This window comes from Notolepis coatsorum (assembly GCF_963971535.1).
Source record: "Notolepis coatsorum genome assembly, chromosome: 7".
NCBI lineage: Eukaryota > Metazoa > Chordata > Actinopteri > Aulopiformes > Paralepididae > Notolepis > Notolepis coatsorum.
This window is the reverse complement of record NC_140171.1, coordinates 41,572,360-41,597,359: the sequence shown is the minus strand read 5'-3', so window position 1 is coordinate 41,597,359 and position 25,000 is coordinate 41,572,360. Positions and strand designations below refer to the sequence as shown.

The window sequence follows — 25,000 nt, the reverse complement described above, 5'->3', positions numbered from 1 at the left end:
CCCTGCAGAACATACTGGGAGAGATCTTGATGTTTCCTTTTTTTAAGTAAGTAAAGAGGCCTATGTTCATATCGGTGAGCACAATTTGTAACACAAATATACAGTAGTTTCATAAAAATATATATATATATTACAAAAAAATATATATTACCAAAATAAAATAAAAAAAATAATATTTAAAAAAAAATTGCCACAAATATCGGTATCGGTATCGGCCGATTGTGTTAGTTGAACAATCGGTATCGGTGGCAAATTTTCATATCGGTGCATCCTTAACACTTTAACTGCCGGAAGACGCTTTTAGGCGTCCTTCCCCGCCATGCTCAAGTTGCCGAAGACGCCGTAACTCGTCTTTGATATCAATATTTCAAAAATCTGTGATCGGAATCATATTTCCTTTCCGGGGCCCTGAGACACAAGTGTGATCTCCTCTCAATCCTCTAGCGGTTCAAGACCGCCATCTGGTGGCCGATCGGCAGATCGAAAAAACGGATGTTACCTTTAACCCGGTAGGACTCACTCCATATGGGGTCCGGGCACTCGCTAGTGTTAGAGAGACTCAGTCTTCACACAGTGAACATCGATCGCTGCAAATAACTCGAAAAAACAACATGATTTGGACGTATATATTATTATACAACCTGGAAATGGACCGGATATTTCTATATCCCATAATAGGAAAATGTCTGTTCCACGCTCATCGCCCAACGGCGCGAGGAAGATACGGTAAGATTCAGCGTTATTTTTCAATGTGTACGATACTAACTGCTATGATGAACATTTGACCCACATTAGATGAATGGTATAACGCTGCCCACGGAATTATAAACGCCCACTCGGCCATCCGGTCAACATCAGATTACGTGTAGTAACTTCCAGAAGTCCGTCCAGTTGGATTATTTTATTTCGCACCGATTGCTATCAAACTGTATTTGATCATCAATATAATGCATTTGGGGCTATAAATCACGTTCTGGAGAAAGCTGCAGAAAGAGATGAAAACATACTTATACTTTAGATCATATTTTAGTATGAATATGTGAATGAAAAAGTTTAACGTCCATACACCCTGAACAATACATATAGGACATTGAATGGGCCCTAATAATGGCAATTTAGCAATAGAATTTAAAAAGTTATAGCCCTGCAAAGAAGGGGAACTTCTACATAGACAAATAGAGCTGGCAACCTATGGTATATCATGAATTTAGCCTTAGGCAATCAAAGTGTTAACACACAGTCATACACAGTACACACACACACACACACACAGTCATACAGTACACACACACACACACACACACACACGCACACACACACACACACACACACACACACAGTCATACAGTACACACACACACACACACACACACACACACACACACACACACACACACACACACACACACACACACACACACACACACACACACACACACACACACACACACACACACACACACACACACACACACACACACACACACACACACACACACACACACACACACACACACACAGAGTGCTGCCTGCCATAACCTGTGTTAATGATAGTGAGAGGTACTTACTGTGTGTGTGTCAGAGGAGAGAGAGAGGTCCCTTGATAATGAAAAATAATTACCTGGAGTTTGGAGGGCAGCATGGTCCTAAAGCCGCAGGTTATTGTTTTTTTGCACGCACGCACACACACACACACACACACACACACACACACACACACACACACACACACACACACACACACACACACACACACACACACACACACACACACACACACACACACACACACACACACACACACACACACAGCATCAGTGTTATACATAACAATGAGGAAAGAGAGGCTGTGTGTGTGTGTGCGTTTGTGTGTTATTGGCATTCGCAGTGTGAAGGATATCTTTTATAACCTTGACGTATACTGTGTATGTGTTATTGTGCAGTCTGCCTAATTATGTTGTATTCTCCGGCCTGGTTGCCACTCGAGCGCATAATGTAACTCAAAACTCTCTGAATGCATTTGCAAGGTTTCTATCTCCTCTGTGCTTCTCATTTATCAGGACATAAATAAATCATTATAGTGTCTATATTAGGGCTGTCAGTTTATCGCGTTAATTAGATTAATTAAGTACAGAGCAAATTAGCGAGTTATGAAAATTAACTCAAAATTTATAAAAAAAATATATATATATTTAAACAGTATATTTTGTTTTTATTTTTTTTTTGTATCTCATTCATTCCATAAGAATGTAGAATACACATTTACAGACTTTTTTTAATATGGTCCATTTGCATGTTCTTGGTATCTGATTCTAGGGACATCTATGAATCTCAGGGAATGTATTCCCAGTGTCAGAAATACTGTGGGCTAGATCCACAAAGAATGGATTGCACGGTGCAAGTTGCACCCTTACATACAATTCATTATGAATTGAAAATGGGGGACCCTGATGTAAACAAGACGAAAGTCTTTCTCTGGTCTGCATCCCCTTAACAATTGTCTGTATTGAGCCGTACTGTATTGTGTGTGTGTGTGTGTCTGTCTGTGTGTCTGTCTGTGTGTCTGTCTGTGTGTCTGTCTGTGTGTCTGTCTGTCTGTCTGTCTGTCTGTCTGTCTGTCTGTCTGTCTGTCTGTCTGTCTGTCTGTCTGTCTGTCTGTCTGTCTGTCTGTCTGTCTGTCTGTCTGTCTGTCTGTCTGTCTGTCTGTCTGTCTGTCTGTCTGTCTGTCTGTCTGTCTGTCTGTCTGTCTGTCTGTCTGTCTGTCTGTCTGTCTGTCTGTCTGTCTGTCTGTCTGTCTGTCTGTCTGTATGTATTAGGGATGGGTAAAACTCACAAAATTACTATTCGATAGTCACTGGGAACTATTCGATTACACACACACACACACACACACACACACACACACACACACACACACACACACACACACACACACACACACACACACACACACACACACACACACACACACACACATACACACACACACGTCAACATGATTTTGTTTTTATTTCATATGCAACTTGTCATTCAGGAATGGTGTATTCCCAAATAAAATTAAAAGGGCAAAGGTCATCCCAGTTTACAAAAGCAGGCAATAAACAACACTTCACAAACTAAAGACCAATTTCCTTGCTTTCACAGTTCTCAAAAGTACTGGAGAAATTATTTGTGGACAGGTTGGATCACTTTGTAGAAAATAATAACTTACTAACTGAGAACCAATACGGTTTTAGAGCCAACAGATCGCCCTCAACGGCATTGATTGAATTAACTGATAACAAACATAGATACAAAGTTGTACACAGTTGGAGTCTTTGTAGACTTAAAGAAGGCCTTTGACACAATAGATCACAAAATCCTTATAAGGAAAATGGTCAAATATGGCTTCAGAGGGGTTGTGTCAGATTGGCTTGAAAGCTACATAAAAAACAGAGAACAAATTGTACAACTTGGATATTGCAAATCTAGATGTATGAAAATAATGTGTGGAGTCCCTCAAGGCTCGGTTCTGGGACCCAAACTGTTTAATCTATATATTAATGATTTGTGCTCGGTGTCAAATGTATTGAAGTGTGTGCTATTTGCTGATGATACTAACATGTTCTGTACAGGGGAGGACATCCAGCAGCTTATGACGGTCTTAACAATAGAAATGAATAAATACAAACTCTGGTTTGATATAAATAAATTATCTTCAAATCTAAATAAAACAAAATGTATGGTGTTTGGAAACCGCCAGATAAAAACAGACATTCAGTTGATAATAGATAATAATAGAATAGAAAGAGTATATGAAAATAAATTCCTGGGAGTGATTTTAGACCATAAACTCTGCTGGAAACCCCATATAGAATATGTGAGGGCTAGCTGGCTGCTGTCATTGCAAACAGCTAGATATGTGCAAGTTACAGCAGGCTAACGTAATTTCCACGAAAGTTACATTGTTGATGCTTAAAATGTCTGAGTTTCCACGTTAACATTTCGTTTTTATTTAATAGTGAACATGAGTTAATCCAACACGTGAGCTAGCCAGCTGCTGTCATTGCTAACAGCTAACGGACAAAGCTAGCGTATTTCTGGTAACTAAAGCATTCATTCTGAACATTACATCACTGATGCTTGAAATATGTGATCTAAGTGAAACAACATGGCAAATGTACAAAATGTTGCTACCATGTAACATCTCCGGTCTCTCTTTCTTCATCTTTCTTTTCTGTTCTCCCAGCTCAGCCCGGAGCCCTATTTTCTGAAAATCCGCCTAAAATACATACCTAAGTAAATGGAATATTGCTTTACTTCTACAAGTACCATTTGCATGTTCTTGGTATCTAGGGACATCTATGGACCCCAGTGAATGTATTCCCAGTGTCAGAAATATTGTGTCTATTACTAGGCTTGCTTAAATTGTGATACAGTACTGAATTATCCCATCCGGAACAATGCAATTTGAAATATTATTATAGAATATAGAATAGCAGGCTTATAAATTACCTTATTATAGCCAATTCGCACATTTATGGATTGTGCCAAATCTTATATTTCAAATGCCTGAGTTCAATTCGGATTTAGTATCACCAGGCGTGCATAAGAACAGATAATGAAATCTACTGTATGTACAGTAGGTTTCTTATTCTTGCCAGAGTGGCCGACTTTCAGAAAACTAAAACTAAAATCAAACTAATAACACTTTAACCTATTGGTAAACTAACGTATTTATGATAATATACATTATAACTGCTGTTGTGACATGGTTATGATGTTTATACTTGAATATGTTTGAAAAATGTTACGATAATTTTGTCAGACAGTCTGTAGAGCTTGATTTATGACGTGATGTAATTTGTGGTCCGCCCCTGGACCGCACGGGCAGAAAAGGTTAACAGACTGTTATGATACCTGGCTAGCTCGCTCTGTACTCCTGCTCTTTCACCTCCACTAAACAATACTCTGTCTGTCCTAGTGTTTTATGTTATGTGTGTCTGGTGTGTGTGTGTGTGTGTGGGATGTGGGTGATCTCGTGGTGCACAGGTGTGTTCTATCAGTCCTAATCAGCTGCCTAATTGCTTCTCCTCCTCCCGTGGCAGTAGTATCTCATATCCTTCATGTAGCCATGGGACGGGGGATGATATCTGCTACAGTATGTATGTATGTATGTATGTATGTATGTATGTATGTATGTATGTATGTATGTATGTATGTATGTATGTATGTATGTATGTATGTATGTATGTATGTATGTATGTATGTATGTATGTATGTATCAGATACTTCAGACTGATTCTAATACAAAACATTTCATTGTTCATGTGCTTATGCTTTTGTTTGTTTAGATAGGCTTAAATAAATCATTTTGTGTTCAATTGTTATCCCGGACGAGCCCCCAATTTGTCACAAACAGGTAATTTATGACAAATAGGGAGTCGACACGTGATAACAATTTAACACAAAATGATTTATTTAAGCCTATCTAAACAAACAAAAGCATAAGCACATGAACAATGAAATGTTTTGTATTAGAATCAGTGGTGAGTGCAGTGTGTAGATGAGTGAGTAAGTATGCTGTGGTGTGTGTTTGGTGTAAGTATCAGTGCTATAATATGTCAAAGGATGCAGCTTGGGTGTTGGTACAACCTGTGCCCTGGAGTGGAGAAAGCAGACAGAGAGGGAATTAGAAAGAGACACATATATTCAGGTGCAGGCAGCTCTGCTCTGCACAGGTGAGTCTCATACAGTTAACGAGCCACCCACTCCACCATGCTTCCTGGTGAGTCAGACTCTCCATTAGCAGGTAGAGTGGGGGTCGTCACAGTATGTATGTATGTATGTATGTATGTATGTATGTATGTATGTATGTATGTATGTATGTATGTATGTATGTATGTATGTATGTATGTATGTATGTATGTATGTATGTATGTATGTATGTATGTATGTATGGCAGTCTGTCTTAACACTAACATGTCCACTGATGTTCTGTGCAGGTGTAACAACCGTACCCAGTGTGCAGTAGTGGCTGGTCCTGATGTCTTCCCTGACCCCTGTCCTGGTACCTACAAATACCTGGAAGTCCAGTACGAGTGTGTACCATACAGTAAGTATTCTATTTATTTATTTATTTATTTATTTATTTATTTATTTATTTATTTATTTATTTATTTATTTATTTATTTATTTATTTATTTATTTATTTATTTATTTATTTATTTATTTATTTATTTATTTATTTATTTATTTATTTATTTATTTATTTATTTATTTATTTATTTACCCCACCAAGGAATTTATGTTTTCACCCACATTTGTTTTCCTTCCTTCCTTCCTTCCTTCCTTCCTTCCTTCCTTCCTTCCTTCCTTCCTTCCTTCCTTCCTTCCTTCCTTCCTTCCTTCCTTCCTTCCTTCCTTCCTTCCTTCCTTCCTTCCTTCCTTCCTTCCTTCCTCCCTCCCTCCCTCCCTCCCTCCCTCCCTCCCTCCCTCGCTCCCTCCCTCCCTCCCTCCCTCCCTCCCTTCCTTCCTTCCTTCCTTCCTTCCTTCCTTCCTTCCTTCCTTCCTTCCTTCCTTCCTTCCTTCCTTCCTTCCTTCCTTCCTTCCTTCCTTCCTGTCTTTAGGATACCCATATCTGTAGGACTTTCCCTCAGTATATCATTGTCAAAATTAGTATTATGTAATGACCACTGTGTTTAGAAGCCGTTCTCCTTTCTACCAGCTGCATATTTCATGCAGCAGAGTCGCAGTTTGTTTTCACTAGCACTGATGGTGGTTGTGTGTTAAAAAATAAATGTTTTATGTTGGCCATACAAATTATATACAGTTATGGATACATAACATGGATACAGTTATGCACACATCCCATAAAATGAAGTAATTTTCAGTTTAGTTTGTTTGTTGTTTGTTGTTTGTTTATTTTTTCTAAGTTGAGGGATTTGCCCTCAAGCACTTGCAAAGGGATTCAATTCATAATCTCAACAGGCTCCGTTTTACTTTCAAAGGAATTACCCTAACCCGCTCTAAAACCATACTTATATTCACCACGGTATATACGTGGTTGGTGTTCAAAGGATGGCGCCCAATAACGTATATAATCGTTGTTGGCAGAGAAAGAGTTAATGTTACCTTTCCCAATACACAGATTTGGTTAATCCGAGGCTAAGCCCCCCCCACCCACCCACCCACCCAACCCCACCCCACCCCACCTACCCAACCTCCTCCAATGTACAGTTTTTACATCAAATTATATACTCTCTTTTCTGGACTCTTTTTGTATCACAAACAGTACTGTATTTGCAAATCTGGTATGTCATAAATGTATAGATGTAGCAGTACTGTCTATCTGTATGGCATGTATGTCATATATGTCCTGATGAATTGAAAATGGGGGACCCTGATGTAAACAAGACAAAAGTCTTTCTCTGGTCTGCATCCCCTTAACAATTGTGTGTATTGAGCTGTACTGTATTGTACCCATTCTGCAATCTGTTAATAAAGTTTTCAATCAATCAATCAATCAATCAAAGCTTTCAGCACCATGGAGAGTGTGTCGGTCCTTAGAGCCTTCTGATGAAGAGCATGTTTAAAAATGTGCTTTAACTTGAATCTCGCTCTTCACAAGATCCACCCTGCATCGATTTCTCTGCTCTGTTCACACACCAGTCATGAGGGAGAACAGCCTCTCCACACAGGAGGGAGGGAGAGCACATCTTCAGCTGTAGAGCAGATGCCAGTGAAACAAAGAGCCGGGCTGTGTTCTTCTCAACAACACAGTTCAACCACACAGCTCAACAACACAGCTCAACAACACAGCTCGACGACACAGCTCGACAACACAGCTCAACAACACAGCTCGACGACACAGCTCGACAACACAGCTCGACAAAACAGTTCAACAACACAGCTCGACAACACAGCTGGATGGAACATAATACCTATCATATGCATTTGATTGTTTAATTGTAGCGTGTGTAGGGACGGAACGCCAATGCATTTAGTATAATACACGTTGGGGGCTAGTACCAGCCTCTCATAAATTACCCTAAAACCATACTTATATTCACCACGGTATAAAACGGGAATGTATGGATGAACAAATTATTTCTTTTTCACATATTGAACGATAGATACTCGATGTCAAATGGGCAATAGTATTGTATCCATAGCTATAATATCCCTGCAATCACCGCCACGTATTCCTATACTTTAGAACGCTGGCCTTTTAACCACACATTACACAGCACCCTCTCGCGCTGATCGAGTTAATAGCCTCCAAGCCTCTCTGACACCGTTATTTCGGGGGTCGCACCTTGAAAACTTTGGAAACCATGTATTTATATAGTACATGATACCTAAGCACATACAGTACAGATATCCTCATAAGTATCTATTAATTCGTATCAATTAGATACTCTTTGGGCTTGTTTTTATCTACTTATTCTGAAATAATTGAACTAATTATTTTCGCTAGCAAGATCTCATTTGATTATTCATTCCATTAAGCCTACTACCAGCAGGCACATTTAAAGAAATATAATCTGATTGATTGGGGTAATGAGCCTATACATTATGTATTTAACTTGTCGGCGAGGCTATTGAGCCGTACTGTATTGTACCCATTCTGCAATCTGTTCATAAAGTTTTCAATCAATCAATCAATGCCGTTAGAAAATCAGGATTTCTGCGATCGACACCTGCTGTCTTTTCAGGTGAGGCGGCCGCACGCAATTATCCTGAGTATCAAGTCTGGTTCGAATTAACGAGACTGAATCAGCGTTCGAGGAACAGGGAAAGCCTGGATTTAAATATCGGGTTAATTGAATCTGGCTAATGGGACTTTTGATCGACTTAGTTGAACCAGGTACGGGGGAATAGCGCCCAGCTCAGCAACACAGCTCAACAACACAGCTCAGCTCAACAACAACACAGCTCAGCTCAACAACACAGCAACTCAGCTCGACAACACAGCTCGACAACACAGCTCGACAACACAGCCCGACAACACAGCTCGACAACACAGCTCGACAACACAGCTCGACAACTCAGCTCGACAACACAGCTCGACAACACAGCTCGACAACACAGCCCGACAACACAGCTCAACAACATAGCTCGAAAACACAGCACGACAACACAGCTCGACAACACAGCTCGACAACACAGCTCGACAACACAGCCCTACAACACAGCTCGACAACATAGCTCGAAAACACAGCACGACAACACAGCTCGACAACACAGCCCGACAACACAGCTCAACACTTATATCCCAGTGAGAAGAGGCACCTGACAAACAGGGGGATGCATGGGCTGCTGACGATTTTGAGAAATCCATGATAGAATGAACAATAGTTTATTATAGACTACCAGAAAGGGGATACACTGTCTCTCTGACTGCAATAAAAACGAATGACCAGAGGTAGGGATGTTAAAAGCAGAGGTAGGGTAATACCCTCCATCCCTTCTGGCAAACCGCACCCTGATTTTAACACATTTCAGAACTTTCATGGAAAAGTTAGTCTAGCTAGTTCTAGTTCTCTAGTTATCTAGATATAGGTTCTCAATTACTTTGTTAGTGAAAGTGAAAGTCAATCATGAAATCCATGCAGGATACAGGAAAGACAGAGTCACAGAGATGCCCTGTATTAATCTTTAACTAATTTTAACTTAATCCTCACGTGCACACAATGGATACTGCTAGTTGCTATGAGGTAACTTGAGTGACATACAGTAAGTACTGTAGCATGTCTGTACAGTATGTATGGAAAGTTACCATGACTCTATCGTGTTATGGGTAAGGGAAAGTATGGGGAAGGAAGGAAGGAAGGAAGGATGGATGGATGGATGGATGGTCTTGAATGTTGACAGATGGCTATGTGACCTTTGACCTTGTGAAGACAGACTGGAGTGGAGGGGCGATGTTCACTGGGGTGAAACATTCATTGAGGATTGGCAGTGAAATACTGTGACAACTCCTCGTAACTTCCATCCTAGTCGGCACATAGTTCTCTGAAGTGTATCTGGGTTAGAGCTCACTGCATAATGTATTCAAAGGGTTGAGGGTGGGAAACATCCCTTTGACCTTGATGTTTATTTCACACTATGCCCTTAGTCTTGGAAGGTTTGTCTGAAGGCAAAGTTCTGAAACGGGCCGTTCTCAAGTGACTCCTGTCATAGAAAGAAGTATATTTTAATGAATTTTTTTCTTAGTCACACGACGCAGTATAAATTACCTTGATACTGTACATGTAGGTGTTTTCTATTTTAGCGAGTCGACCCTGAAGGCAAGCTCAACGCATCACTTCCAGGCTACAAAACAGATAATTCAGAAGTTATTATTGTCACACAAAAATACTGCTTCACATCTTTCCTTCCTCTGATGACACTTTGTTTACCCAACAGTGACCCTTGTTTATCTTGTATTGTCTATTGTGTCTCAAGTTGATACAAATAAATATTTTTTATAAATTATGAAAATATTTTCTTTTATTTTAAGTTATGAAGCTGACATTTCCCCCACACAATCCCTGATACACAAAGCATTACTTCAGTAACTTCTCAATAGTTCTTAAAAAGAGGATGTGCAAATATTTTGTTTGGGACTTTTGCCTGAAAATGGAATGACCTTAGTACTGTATCATGTGTGGTACTGGTTATGATGACCTAAATTCAGATTATACTGTCAAACTAGTTCATACAAACTACTTTATACCAGTTGTCAGAGACCTCTCAACTAGCAGCATGTGTACCCAATCAAGTGCATTCCACTTGGGGAAATGGGAAGTAGGGAGGGGATACATGCATATAACATGCACATAAAATACATTTAAATTAAACAACAAATTTCTGACCAGCCAAAACTTTTTAAATCAAGACAAAAGATTAGTCTACATAAAAATCACATCTATTAAATCCTTTAAATCACAGAGTTTTCACATGGCTCCAGAGTGAAGCATTGGCACCATGGTCCATTCAGACAGCCAAGGTGATCTCCTGCACAGAGGCATTCAATTATGTCTGGCTAAACGGCTCCTGCCCGGCGTCTAGGATGACCAGCAGATTAAATAATAGCAGAGTCCTCTCTGGAACAGATGGAAACACAACCTGATACCTGCTTAATGCCCCGCCAAGCAAGCACACACACACGCACCCACCCACTACACACACACACACGCACGCACGCACGCACGCACGCACGCATGCACGCACACACACACACACACACACACACACACACACACACACACACACACACACACACACACACACACACACACACACACACACACACACACACACGCGCACATACACACACACACGCACGCACATACATACACACGCGCACGTGCACGCACACACACACACACACACACACACATACAAGCACCCACACACTAGCCCCCCCCCCACACACACACACATGCATGCACACACACAAGCATACACACAGGCATGCTGTATTAAGTATCTGCGTGTTTGTATGTGAGTTCGCTTCTTCTGTGCGCACGCGCTGTTGCATGTCTACCACATCTTAAAAGCATACCTGAGCAACAATGCTTGCTTAGAACATTCCATGGTTTGACCGTGATTATTGCGTTACCTAAGACACAGCACGACACACAGGGAAGATGAGTTCCACGTTCATCTGATAACAGATAGATCCGTCTCGATAAAGTGCCCCCCCCCCCCCTCCAAAACAGGCAGCACCTGAAACCAAAGTCATTAGAGGGCTCAGTTAACAGAGAGAGAGACAGAGAGAGAGAGAGAGAGAGAGAGAGAGAGAGAGAGAGAGAGAGAGAGAGAGAGAGAGAGAGAGAGAGAGAGAGAGAGAGAGAGAGAGAGAGAGAGAGCGCGAGTAAGCAATTTGACAGTACATTAGCAGTTGCTGTGTACTGACTAAGTGTTCTGCGTGGATCAGGTAGTGTTCTGATCACAGAGAGTGCGTTCGGCCATGAGAAAAGTTTCAGGGCATTATAGAGAATTCCCGGCGCCTTCACATTTTCACCTGAGCATTCCTTAACCTCTACTTCTCATGCCCTCTACGTAGGCTCTCGCATATCTGGGAGTCTTTTAAACATTTATGAAATCAATCTTTCTTGGGAGAAAGTAATAACTTCTCCACCTTGGAGTGAAACATAGTTTGCGAGCCAAGCTAGCCACCTTCCTAAGATCAAACAGGCAGGCACGCATGTTGAATCAATAGGGCTGCTAAGGTTTGTATAATGTTAAATCACTGGTACATATCTCTCAAATGTTACCGTGTATAAATTTTTTTTTATAATACAGAATCAATAATTGGTGTTCCTCTGTTAAATGTTTGCCATCAACAGCTTTCCTCTGCTGCCTCTGGTGTGCAGGTAGAACAACAGAAAAATGCCATCTCGAAGGTCATAAATCTCTCTCCCGGAGGGACACTATTATTGAGTGGGCATAATAGCGTGTAGCAAGGGTTGGTTTAGCCAAATGATGATCAGGCACTGTATAGCTGCAAATAATTCACACGCCACGCCCCATAAACAAACATCCGCGGAGGAACGGAACGCCTCTCTGCGAACGAAAAACCACTGTTTCATGAATAACTACATTTTGCGCTGGAAGCCGAGGCCTTGTGAGACGGTTCGGCAGCACTCAGGGAGCCGCAGCGCGTGGGAGGGAAGTGATATCCATCGCTGGAGGAGTACCTCTCCCTCGTCATTAGTCTTCCGGCTTAGCGTACCGTATAGGACGCTAAGTGCAAACACCTGCCCTGTAATTGGTTAGCTGTCAGCTCACGGGGGGCGGAGGGGGGGACGGGGACGGGACGTGCGGGGGCTAATCAAGGGTTCTGATTGGACAGATATATAACGAGATGTGCTCTTCAGAGGCCTCAGAATCCTTTAGATTTACGTTTTTTCAATGGGGAAATGTGTTTACTTTCCTCCACATCTCTATACATGGTCTTGGGGGGGGGGGGGGGGGGGGAGTAAACATAGATTAAAACAGGTAGTTAAATGATGTATGGTGGTTCAATTGGCAATGAAAAGCTTGGCCCACATTTCTCGCTCTGCTCTTTCCACATCTCCATTATCCTCTCCTTCCACTACAGGCTTTTGAATGTTTTCCAAAAGCTAAAAGTAAGAAAACACGCACACGCACACACACACACACACACACACACACACACACACACACACACACACACACACACACACACACACACACACACACACACACACACACACACACACACACACACACACACACACACACACACACACACACACACACACACACACACACTCACACAGTGATATCGCTTGCTCTCGGTGGTAAGAGTGTGCGCCGCCCCTGTGCCAAACTACCCCAGGACTTTTGGCAGTAATTAGCCACCTGTGTATACCGGCCCTCCAGGCCCTCCAGGCACGCTATAAATATCCATACTACATACATATTATTCCACCATACAGTTGCTCTCTCATATTATGGTTACATTCACCTGTGTACATATTAAACACGATGATCACAAATGTAGCCAATAGAATTATACGTATTGTTTGATCGTATTGTACGCCCATAATAAGTCACAAGCTCTGGTTATCGGTGTATCCATTTCCACATCGACACCCACACCAGTCCTAAGCTCCACCGACCGGTGTAAAAAAGCAATTAGCCTGCTACTTCATATAGCTTATTTATCGGCAAGGCTAACGGTCTGTTATGCAATAGCCATGCAGTCTATTTCAGACAATCGTGCTTGGCTCAATGGGAAAGCTAATTAAAAGATAAAATCACCTTCTTGTCCGACCAATTATGAGACTTCTGTCAGATTGGACCGTAGGAATCACTTCATCATCATGATGTGGGGGAGCTGTGTGTGTGTGTGTGTGTGTGTGTGTGTGTGTGTGTGTGTGTGTGTGTGTGTGTGTGTGTGTGTGTGTGTGTGTGTGTGTGTGTGTGTGTGTGTGTGTGTGTGTGTGTGTGTGTGTGTGTGTGTGTGTGTGTGTGTGTGTGTGTGTGTGTGTGTGTGTGTGTGTGTGTGTGTGTGTGTGTGTGTGTGTGTGTGTGTGTGTTGTCCAAAAGACAAGGGTTCATAGCTAGTTCTCTAGCATTGTGCGTAGGCTATTTGCGCGTGTGTGTGTGTGTGTGTGTGTGTGTGTGTGTGTGTGTTTCAGAGGGAGAGAGAGAGTGCAGGGGAAATATAGAGGAAGAAAGGGAGAGGCTGAGACAGAGATAGAGAGAGAAATTGGTTAGACGAGGACAGTGGAGGAGGAATATATGAGAATGAATTCATAGATAAACAGCGAGGAGAGATGAGAGAGAGAGAGAGAGAGAGAGAGAGAGAGAGAGAGAGAGAGAGAGAGAGAGAGAGAGAGAGAGAGAGAGAGAGAGAGAGAGAGAGAGAGAGAGAGAGAGAGAGAGAGAGAGAGAGAGAGAGACAGAGGCAGGGTTGGGCATGGCATATGTGTGTGAGAACGAGGCAAGGATGGGAGAAATGGGCAGAGGATGAGGAGAGAATAATGGAGGGAGGGAGGGAGGGAGAGAGAAGAACAACACACACACACACACACACACACACACACACACACACACACACACACACACACACACACACACACACACACACACACACACACACACACACACACACACACACACACACACACACACACACACACACACACACAATCCAGTACTTCTTCAACCTCTCCCTGAGGCTGAAGAAGTTGCCCCAGCTCTGGAAGACCTTCTACATTGTCCCAGAGGGACACTCCAAGCGCCCTCAATGACTATAGGCCAGTTGCTCTGATGTCAGATATCATGAAGACCTTTGAGAGGCTGGACCTGTGACTCCCTGGACCCCCTGCAGTTTACATTCCAGGCAGACATTGGTGTGGATGATGCCATATTCTACATGTGCCACAGAGCCTACATACATCTGGAGAGGCTGGGCAGCACCTGGATTTATCCAGTACCATCCACACCATCCAGCCATTACAGCTAGTGAAGAGGTTCTCGTGATGCAGTAGGACCATGGCCTGGTGACCTGGATTACTGGCCTGGTGACCTGGATTACAGACTACCTTACCAACAGACCACAATATGTCAGACTGCAGGGCAATTGGTCAGGTGTGCTGCTGAGAAACACTGGCACCTCCCAAGGAACTGTGCTGTTCACTTCCTGTTCACCCTCTACACCTCCGACTTCTGCTTCAACTCAGGTACATGCCACCTACAGAAGTTCTCAGATGACTCCTCCAGTGTCAGTTACATCACAGATGACAACAAGGAGGAGTACAGAGCCCAGGTGGGGAACTTTGTAGGGTGGTGCAGCTACAATCACCTGCAACTCAACAATGAGCTGGTGGTGGACAATGGGCGGAGCTAGAAGAGGCCCCCAACTCCCATCACTTCCCAAGTTCCAGGGAATGCATATGAACAATAAACTGGACAGGTCCAAGGACCTCTACAGGAAGGGTCAAAGCAGGCTGTTCTTCCTGAGGAGGTTCAGGTCCTTGTCTGTAGTAGCCAGCATCCTCTTTTTCACCATGATATGCTGGGGGGGTAACATCAACTCAAGAGACATAACAAACTGAACAAGCTGTTGAGGAAGGCTAGCTTCGTAGTGGAAGTCGAACTGGACAACCTGGAGGTGGTTGCGGAGAGGAGAGTGAGAACGAAGGAACTAGCTAAAACGAAGAGCACCTTCAGTCATAGACGCTGACACTCCACACATCTCCTCGTCTGTCCTTTGTTTCAGTAGCCATCAAGCTCCACAACAGAGGGCAAGGACTAACTTTGTTGCCTAATGGAGAACTGGAGAACCGTTGGAACTGATAACAGTTTTAACTACTGAACCCTGGCTGTGGGGACTTTGCACAAGGACTCACATATCATTTACATCTTCAATCATATTGGTATACGCACATTTATATTTATTGATAATCTGTTTAATCTGCTTAGTTATACCAGGGTAGGGCTGGGCGATATGGCCTAAATATGATATCACGATATTTTCTGACCTTTCGGCGATACACGATACACATCACAATGTTTTTCCTTTTTTACCCAAACAATTCATTATGAGGCTTACCAAGACAGTATTTGAGTTTGCAAGCGAACATTAAAGACAAAAGACTCATGCATTTAGCATTTTTATATTAGATTTAGATTATTGGATTCTTAGATTATATATTTAGCATTTTAGCCTTTCGTTTTTTTATATTATATATTAGATTAGATTTAGATGATTAGATTACATATTGTAACTATTTATTTATTTACATGTATGTATACATTTATTATTTGAACGGCTTAAGGCTATATCTGTACTTGATGTTTGTTTGTTGTGTTGCATACTTGAAATAAACTTCAATCAAATCAAACCCCCCCTCTTAAAAACAAAAACCTGTGTTTAACCTAGCCATCTATAAAACATCATGCTAAAACTGTGAAACAAATGTCCTACTCCCCTAAAGAAAGAAATACATAGCAAACATGACTCAGTTATCCAATAGTGCTGCTGCTTTTTATTTTGTTAAAATCTTTTAGTTAATAAGACTAAAAGACTACAATATATATGACTACAAGGGCCAGAAGCCCACTTCATGACGGCTTCCTGTCCTCTCATTCCATTTCCGGTTTTCCGGTTAACGTTACATTTTCAACAACAGATTGCTGCTAATTAAACACTTCATGGAAACGGAGTAACGTTAACGTTATGTCGAGTTCATACGTGTAGTGTAGTATGAACTCCACATAACGTTAACATTACTCCGTGTCCACTGTTGCTGCCACTGTTGCGTCGCAGATGCATGGTACACTCTGTTAGCTCCGTAGCTAATCCGCTCATAAACTAACTTACAGATAGCAGTACCGTTAACGCCGGAGTTTACTCCTGGGTTTCAGGGGGCATCCCTAGCACCGAGCCACCACCGCCTCTCTGGCTAGGTGTGTGCGCTTGCGTGCGTGTATGTGCGTGTAGATGACGTAATTTTGGCAAGTGTGTGTGTGACTGACTTTTTTTTTCTGCAAGAGGGAGAGGCGAGAGAGAGAGAGGAAAGCATTTAGCACTGCGCTTGTAAGTCTCATCTCAGCCGCGGCGGCCTCTAACGCGAGGGCAAAACATCACGATATCCGCGATACGTTTAAAAAGTGTATTGTTAATGAACTGTACCCGATATTTATATAATATCGTCATATCGCCCAGCCCTATACCAGGGTAGACTAAAGTGGTCCGCACACGGTGGGCGAATTTTGCCAGGCGACCGATTTTTTAATCGAGGCGATCGACATAATTCGATTGCTTCCATTGTTATGAATGAGAGAACCCACACGGCAGGAGATTTTGAAGCGACGATTGTGCAGCAATTTCTGTCGCCTGGCAAGAAATCGCCTCGAGCCTATTTTTTTAAGCGACGGCAGGCGACACAGCAAGGACAATGAGCAAATAACATGACTTCTACTGGTGTATCATTTGTACACCATTAATTTATCAATACATTCATTGATCAATAACCTACGTATTATTACCATGCTACTTATGTTAATTATTATTAACAGGAACAATTAAAAAAAATAACGTTAGTTGGCCGATTGTCATTAACTAATAAATTGATAATGCGCCACGATGCACGTACAGTACTTAGATGTTTTTATACTCGGGTAACAAAAGAAGTTGTGGATGTTGACATAGTTTAATGTCCAGGCTGCAGCTGATGTTTTGTAAGGTTTATTGTCCAAAGAAAATGATGGTTGAGAACAGACAGTTTGCGTCTTCCGTGAAAAAACATTCTCTCAGCATAACAATACTTGTCCAATCGGTGCCTAGTGAACGTATTGTAGCGATCCGTCGTGCAGTAATGTCAGGAAGAATGAGGAGAGGTTGTATTTGTATATGGTGGTTTAATTCCAGCTCAATATGGGTTTTACATGGGTTTTACTTCCCTCGTAATGCGCAACACAGCTACCTGCTAATATGCTCACTTCACGACAACCTAACGTCCGGTCCGTTACGCCCGGTGGGAAACCACACCCCCAGATAGACAGAGCTTATTATACCTGTGAACAGTCGGTCTGGTGTGGGGGGCCAGGCGATTGTCGTTGAGCGACAGACAATCGCATCACCAGGCGACGTCGGTCGCCCGCCGTGTGCGGACCACTTAAGACTTAGGGCCGAATCCACAAAGGGTTTGCGTGGCTTTTTCCAGCGCTAAGCCGGCGCAAATAGCGCTGAAACACAGTTTGCTATCTACAGAGGAGGTGCAATGGGTGAAATGGGGTGGTAACTGCGTTAGCGCTAGAGGTGGGAATCACCAGAGACCTCACGATACGATACTATCGCGATACTTGCGGCACGATACGATAGTATCGCGATACAAAATATATTGCGATACGCTGAGTATTGTGATTTTTTTTTTTTTTTTATTTAATTTATTACCTTTTTTCAACTGCAAATTACAACTTTGTCAACATGTTTTATCCAATAAAATTAATTTCAGTCTGTTCATCTCACTTCAATCATTTTTATTGCAGAACATGGTATTTTCTCAAGCAGACAGATGTAAACACTGTAATCTGTGTTGCATGTACCTGACAAACTGAACTGTTTGTATTACAGTCATATTCCAACTTAACTGAATGCACATGTGTGTGTGTGGACTACTGTACTATTACAGGTATTGAAATTAACAATGCAACTTCCTTATACAAATAAAACAAAATTAAAATAATTATGAATAATTAAATATCGATACTTGGCGTCCCTGTATCGATACAGTATCTCCACGCAAAGTATTGCGATACTACTACGTATCGATTTTCCCCCACCCCTAGTTAGCGCATATTTAAATGAGGTAATATAGGCGGAACATGTCCCCCTTTCTATGCAAATGAGCCTTGTCAAAAAACTCTCCCAATCCACAAAGCCCGGCACAAATTGCACAGAGCAGTTAACGTGACGCAACTACCGTCTTCACAGACCTGGTGGTAACTAAGCGCAAAGCCCTAAGCCATCTATAAAGGGGCATCAGCCACCCAGAGATCCCATGCAATCGTATTTATTATTTAAATATTGTTATTTAACGTTGTCGGCTTTCCCAATGTTGTCGGTGTTATTGATTGATTGATTTTGAAACGAGATTTAGATTTTGCATCATGCTGCAACTTTTATTTGTGTTATGCATTGCTCTTGCTGCTTGTTTTATTATGTATTCATTATATAAAGCACTTTGAACTGCAATCATTGTATGAAAGGTGCTATATAAATAAAGATTATTATTATTATAATGATTGACTGCACTCACATTCCAATTGTACCACCAAGCGAAAATGATTGTACTCATATATGCTCCAGAATAATGTTTAGTCGGGTCCATGAGGAGCTGGAAACACGGCCAATGAAAAGTGTATTTCGAAGTATATGATAATGCAGGTTATATTATCCTAACTAAACATTAAATACAACTTGCTCACTCAAAATATTCATTAATTATAAAATATCTTCACTGGCACAGTGCCTAAATTATGTATAAAGATTCTGCACTATGGACAGGTCTGCTCAAAATATTTTATTTGTGGATGACAAACAAATGCAATGACCAAATAAACTAAATACAATACGGATTAAACAAAATAAACACATTTGGCATCTGGATCGCGACGTGGAGGTCCTAACGGATGAGGATATAATTATGAAATCAAATATAGACCAACTGAATAAAGAGATTGAATCAAATTAAATGGGATATCAACTAAATTAAACATATCACAATAGAATATAGTACAATTATAATAAAAAATTTAATTGGAATAGGACATGACAAACATATGCAATCACAAAAGATAGTGACAAAAACAAAGGATGCAATTTGTCATGAAAATACAAATTAAGCAAGCTCTATACATTACAAAGTAAATGAAATACAATACGAAATGAACGGAATGCTAATGGTGAAAAATACTGTTATGTCTATGCCTCATTTCGGGTTTATTTTTCCCCTTCCTGATATCTGCCAACAGCGCTGTCAGGTGCAGACTGCTCCGCAAGCAAACTGCACTGGAGCAGATCAGGAGCAAACTGCACACATATGGGCGTGTCTGCGCTAGTATCTCACCCGTGCAATGTCCTTAGTGGATAGCGCCATGGCTTGACATTGGCACCTGCCCACCCGCCAGATGCGGGTAGAATTCCCCTGGGGCGTGTACTTCCGTCATTCTACCCGCCCCAGTGGCTAGTGGCATTTTTTTCTATGAAAGGTCTGTCTGTCTGTGTGTATATATGTGTGTGTTTAGCTCTTTTTCTCCCTGGCCATGTGCGTTAAAGACCAGCCCTGATCTGCCTCTGATTGGCTCTGATATGGAATAAACAAAAAAGCCAGGTGGTGAAACCTGAAACCTCTCTTCAAAGTTCTTTTCATACTGAGTCGCACTTGCGTCGCCAATAATAACATAATGGTTTCAAGACATTGCATCGGTCTGAGAGAAGAATCAAGCATCGGAAATACATTTGGACTGCAGTATTCTGTTGTGGATGGTTAAAACCTTTGTTTACATACTGGTGTGGATTAAAACGTTCGTTTATGGACCAAGCTGGCGGGCTTGTTGAACACAGCTACAACCTCAAGTCTCTGTAAGTAAGTAGCTAATGGCTAATGCATCGTTACACTACTGGCAAGTATTTTCATATCTTAACCAGCGTTGCAACTTGCAACGCTTATCTTATCCTACACACACACAGACAGACACACATGCACACACACAGATGGTCACGCACGACTTTCGTTTCAGACTAATATGTCTTTAATAAATCATACATTTTCAATAAAAATGCTAATTATCTATATACTGCAGTAATGTGAGGTTAACACCGCTTCTGTGTGCATGTGTGATAGAGAGAGACGGAGGGAAAGAGAGAGAGAGAGAGAGATAGAGAGAGAGAGAATTTTACACATTCAAGGTGTAAAGCCAGAACTACTTATTAATATTTTTTTTGTAAAAAGTAATGAATGTAAAATGAGGCGCGCAACATCTTCTCACTCTGCAGAGCATTACATCGCCTGCCTGGAATTATTGCACCACTATTATTTCCTTGTTAGCTGTCATCAACAACGGTAGCATAACACTTTCAGCACCAGCCGTTTAAGCCATCCTTGTACTCATTGCGCCACCGCTGTAAGAGATAGGGATTTTCACTGTGCATTGCGGTGTTTGCAGGGCTATATCTATATTCTATATTATAGCTATGGAGACAATACTATGGCTCATTTGACATTAACTATCCCTCGTTCAACATTATTTTTGATGCTTTGATCGTCAGCAACGGCATACGTTTTGGAGTATGTTACTATGATCGTTGCAATCGATGTGAAATCATTGTTGGATCAAAGTAGGATTGATTTCATATAGTCCTTACCTTTACTAGGAGGTATCCCAAAAAAAATATTCCAATTGTCTGATCGCGATTTCCAGTATTGATGTCGATCGGGTCCCTGACATGAAGTGGCACAAGATATGCCTCAAGTGTGCTGAACGCGCTTCGAAGTGGTTGGATGAAGCGATTTACTTGGCTTGGTCTAAATTCTCTGCCCGGACGAAATTGGATGTGACACACAGTGTGAAATAAGGTTTCAAAGGGTGGGCGATACTGCCACCTAGCAGGATGCGGCCAACATTGCACTCTAGGGATCTCAGAAACATTTGAAAGTATGGGTGGCAATTAGGCTTGGGCGGTATGACGGTATTAAGGTATACCGGGGTATTTCGCAATACCGACGGTATTGATTTTCAACACCGTCAAAATCAGAGTTTGGTTTAAGTTTCTATTTCCACTGAAACGGAGTTTATACAGGGACGGCATGGGTTTCGGTTTCCATTAGTGAAACGGAGTTAACTTTCGATTTGGTTGAAGTGCGAGTTGAAGTGCGTGCACACACACACACAGCACGGCCAGCAGATGGCAGGGGAGGCGGTCCGTATTTCCCGCACAGAGCTGAGCTGAGTGAGCAAGATGGCAGCATGTGGCGGCCCCGAACTCGGAGAATTGTGTGTATTATTTGCAAGAAGACTGTTGTAGCAAAAGATGGTAACACATCAAATCTCCGTTCACACCTCAAAGGTAGAACGGCCCTAATCTCACCGTGTTTCAATATACCCCCCCCCCCGCTGATGAATGAGAGTCATACGTCAAATACCGTGCCGTCATGAAGGTATAACGGTATGAAAAAAGCATACCGCCCAGGCCTAGTGGCAATACAAGCAATTTGTCAAAACATCTGTTGTCAAAACATTACATTAGTCTGCAGAATGCGCCGTTTTCGACTGCTTTGCTCGCAGTGTTCCTTCTACTGCACGTCCACTGCAGGTAAGCCAAGATAATACGGAGTTAGCTAGGCTAATAACGAATTTTTACGAATAGGCTAATAAATAAAATAGAATTGCTTAGCTAATGTTTAGCTACAAATATATTTGAAAGATGACAACTTTTTATAGATCGTCACAGCCACCATGTCCCAGCCCACGCCTCCTCCCTCTACCACCGGTCCCAGCCAAGCCAAGTCCTTCACCCTAGCAGCAGGAAGGATGACAGAGGTAGGGGGAACAAGTGTCACAGGGCTGTGACCCAGTTTGTTGTCAAAGGTCTGCACCCTTTTTCTACAGTGGAGTCCAAGGGCTTTAGGTAACAACTAATCATTCAGTGTATATAGTTTATTTTTATCTTACATTTGTTGTTTATTATAAAAAGTCTATAATTCAGACACATTTAAAACATTGTTGGCTGTGTTGCTGAAGAAATAATATTTATTTATTATATTTATTTATAATTTATTTATTAAAGTTATATAAAAGAACATTGCTGCTGCTGTTGCTGAAGAAATAATATTGATTTATAAAGTTATAAATAATAAAGCAATGTCGATAAAGTACCGAACCGTTAAGCAGTATCGATAGTAGTATCGATAAAATCCTAACGATACCATCCCTAGGTAGAACACACATATTTTGAATGCCTTCGGCAGACTTCAAATGAGCCATTTTATCTAGATTAATCTAGATTAACTCCAGGATTGCAGATAGATTAATCTAGATTAAAAAATGTATCTATGCCCACCTCTAGTTAAAATTAACCAGAAATGTATGGGTGTAAAGTTCACCACAGCATTCTGAATAGACACAACTACAACTCTTTCTGACATAATAACGACAAGGAGATTGAAAAGAAACTGTTCACGGTTGATGTTTTGGTACGCAAGGACATTTTTACGCAAGTTACTTTCCTGAAAAAAAGGGTTCTTATTTGTCATAATTTTTGCGAGGCTCTCGGTTGGTGTAGACGGTGGCGCCGCTGGCTCAACGGCTAGTGACGTCACTGGCGCGCCGGCTGTGTGGAGGGGGGGGGCAACCGTGGGGGGTGGGGACGCTCTCTCGTTGTCGGACACAGTGTGAGAAGAGCATTTATGCAGGTGAACACCAGGAAAGCGGCTGGCCCAGATGGTATTACAGGACGCATACTTAAGTCCTGTGCCAACCAGCTAGCCCCTGTGTTCACCGCCATATTTAATCAATCCCTGGCGGAGTCAGCCAGCTTCAAGATGTCTACCATCATCCCTGTACCGAAGAACCCTCCCCAACATGTCTCAATGACTACAGACCGGTGGCACTCACCTCTGTGGTCATGAAATGTTTCGAGAGGCTGGTCAAGGATCACATTTGTGCCTCCTCCCCAGTGATATGGACCCTATGCAGTTTGCATACAGGACAAACAGGTCCACTGACGACGCGGTCTCCCAGTTACTGCACAGCACCCTCTCTCACCTGACTGCCAGAAGGGGGGCTATGTGAGACTGTTGTTCATTGACTACAGCTCAGCGTTCAACACCATAGTCCCCACCAGACTGGTGGACAAGCTGATCGAGCTGGGTCTGAGCTCCGCCCTGAGCGCCTGGGTACTGGACTTTCTGAGTGAAAGACCCAGGCGGTCAGGGTGGGGGTCAGACCTCCAACACCATCACCCTGAGCATCGGGTCCCCCAGGGCTGTGTTCTGAGCCCCCTGCTGTATTCACTCTACACACACGATTGTGTGGCCAAGTTCAGCTCCAACTCCATAGTGAAGTTTACAGACGACACGGTGGCGGTGGGGCTGATCTCAGGACACGACGAGAAGGCCTACCGGGAGGAGGTTGAGGTACTGGAACGCTGGTGCCAGGACAACAGCCTGCTCCTGAACATTGGTAAAACCAAGGAGCTGATCGTGGATTATAGGAGAGGACAGCAGGAGACACACACACACCTGATGATAAACGGGGCTACCGTGGACAGGGTGAGCAGCTTTAAGTACCTGGGGGTCCACATCTCAGACACACATAGACACAGTTGTAAAAAAGGCGAAGCAGTGCCTCTACCACCTGAGCAGTAAGGAAGTTCAGAGTATCGGGGAGATACTCCAGTCCTTCTACTCCGAGCTGGAGAGAGCATCTTGACTGGAAACATCACTGCCTGGTATGGAAACAGCACGGCACAGGACAAGAAGGCCCTACAGAGAGTGGGCGCTCAGCCGAGCGTACCACGGGTATTGCACTACCTCCCCTGCAGGTTCTATACAACAAGAGGTGCAAATCCAGAGCCTGCAGAATAATGAAAGACCCTCACCACCCCAATAACAGCCTGTTCCAGCTGCTGAGGTCAGGCAGAGCCTGCGAACCCCAGCTACTAGGACAGAGAGGCTTCGGCTCAGCTTCTTCCCCCAGGCCATCAGAGCCTTGAACAATGAACACTGCGTGCCACAGAACACTGAACTATCCAATCACAAGCACACATGAGCACACACACGACACGCACGCTGTGCACGCTCGCACACTAGCAGCCACTTTAACATGAGCAGGCACACACTCATGCTGCACACGCCCACACGTATGGCCACAAAGGAAAGGTCACTTTAAAAATAGTATAGCAACAGTAACAGTGTATTGCACTACCAAAGGACCTAACATGTCCTACATGCTCTGTAAATAACTATGTACAGATACCGAGATGTCCCAC

General features: G+C 42.4%; 1 pseudogene across 1 annotated transcript in view; it reads left to right on the top strand.

Moving 5' to 3' along the window:
• The window catches only part of LOC311231632 (adhesion G protein-coupled receptor L3-like), a 209,398-nt pseudogene that overhangs the window by 76,267 nt on the left and 108,131 nt on the right, over positions 1-25,000 (top strand). Inside the window, exon 3 of the transcript XR_014621060.1 lies at positions 5,985-6,094. The product of XR_014621060.1 is annotated as an adhesion G protein-coupled receptor L3-like (transcript). The remainder of the gene's footprint in view (positions 1-5,984; positions 6,095-25,000) is intronic.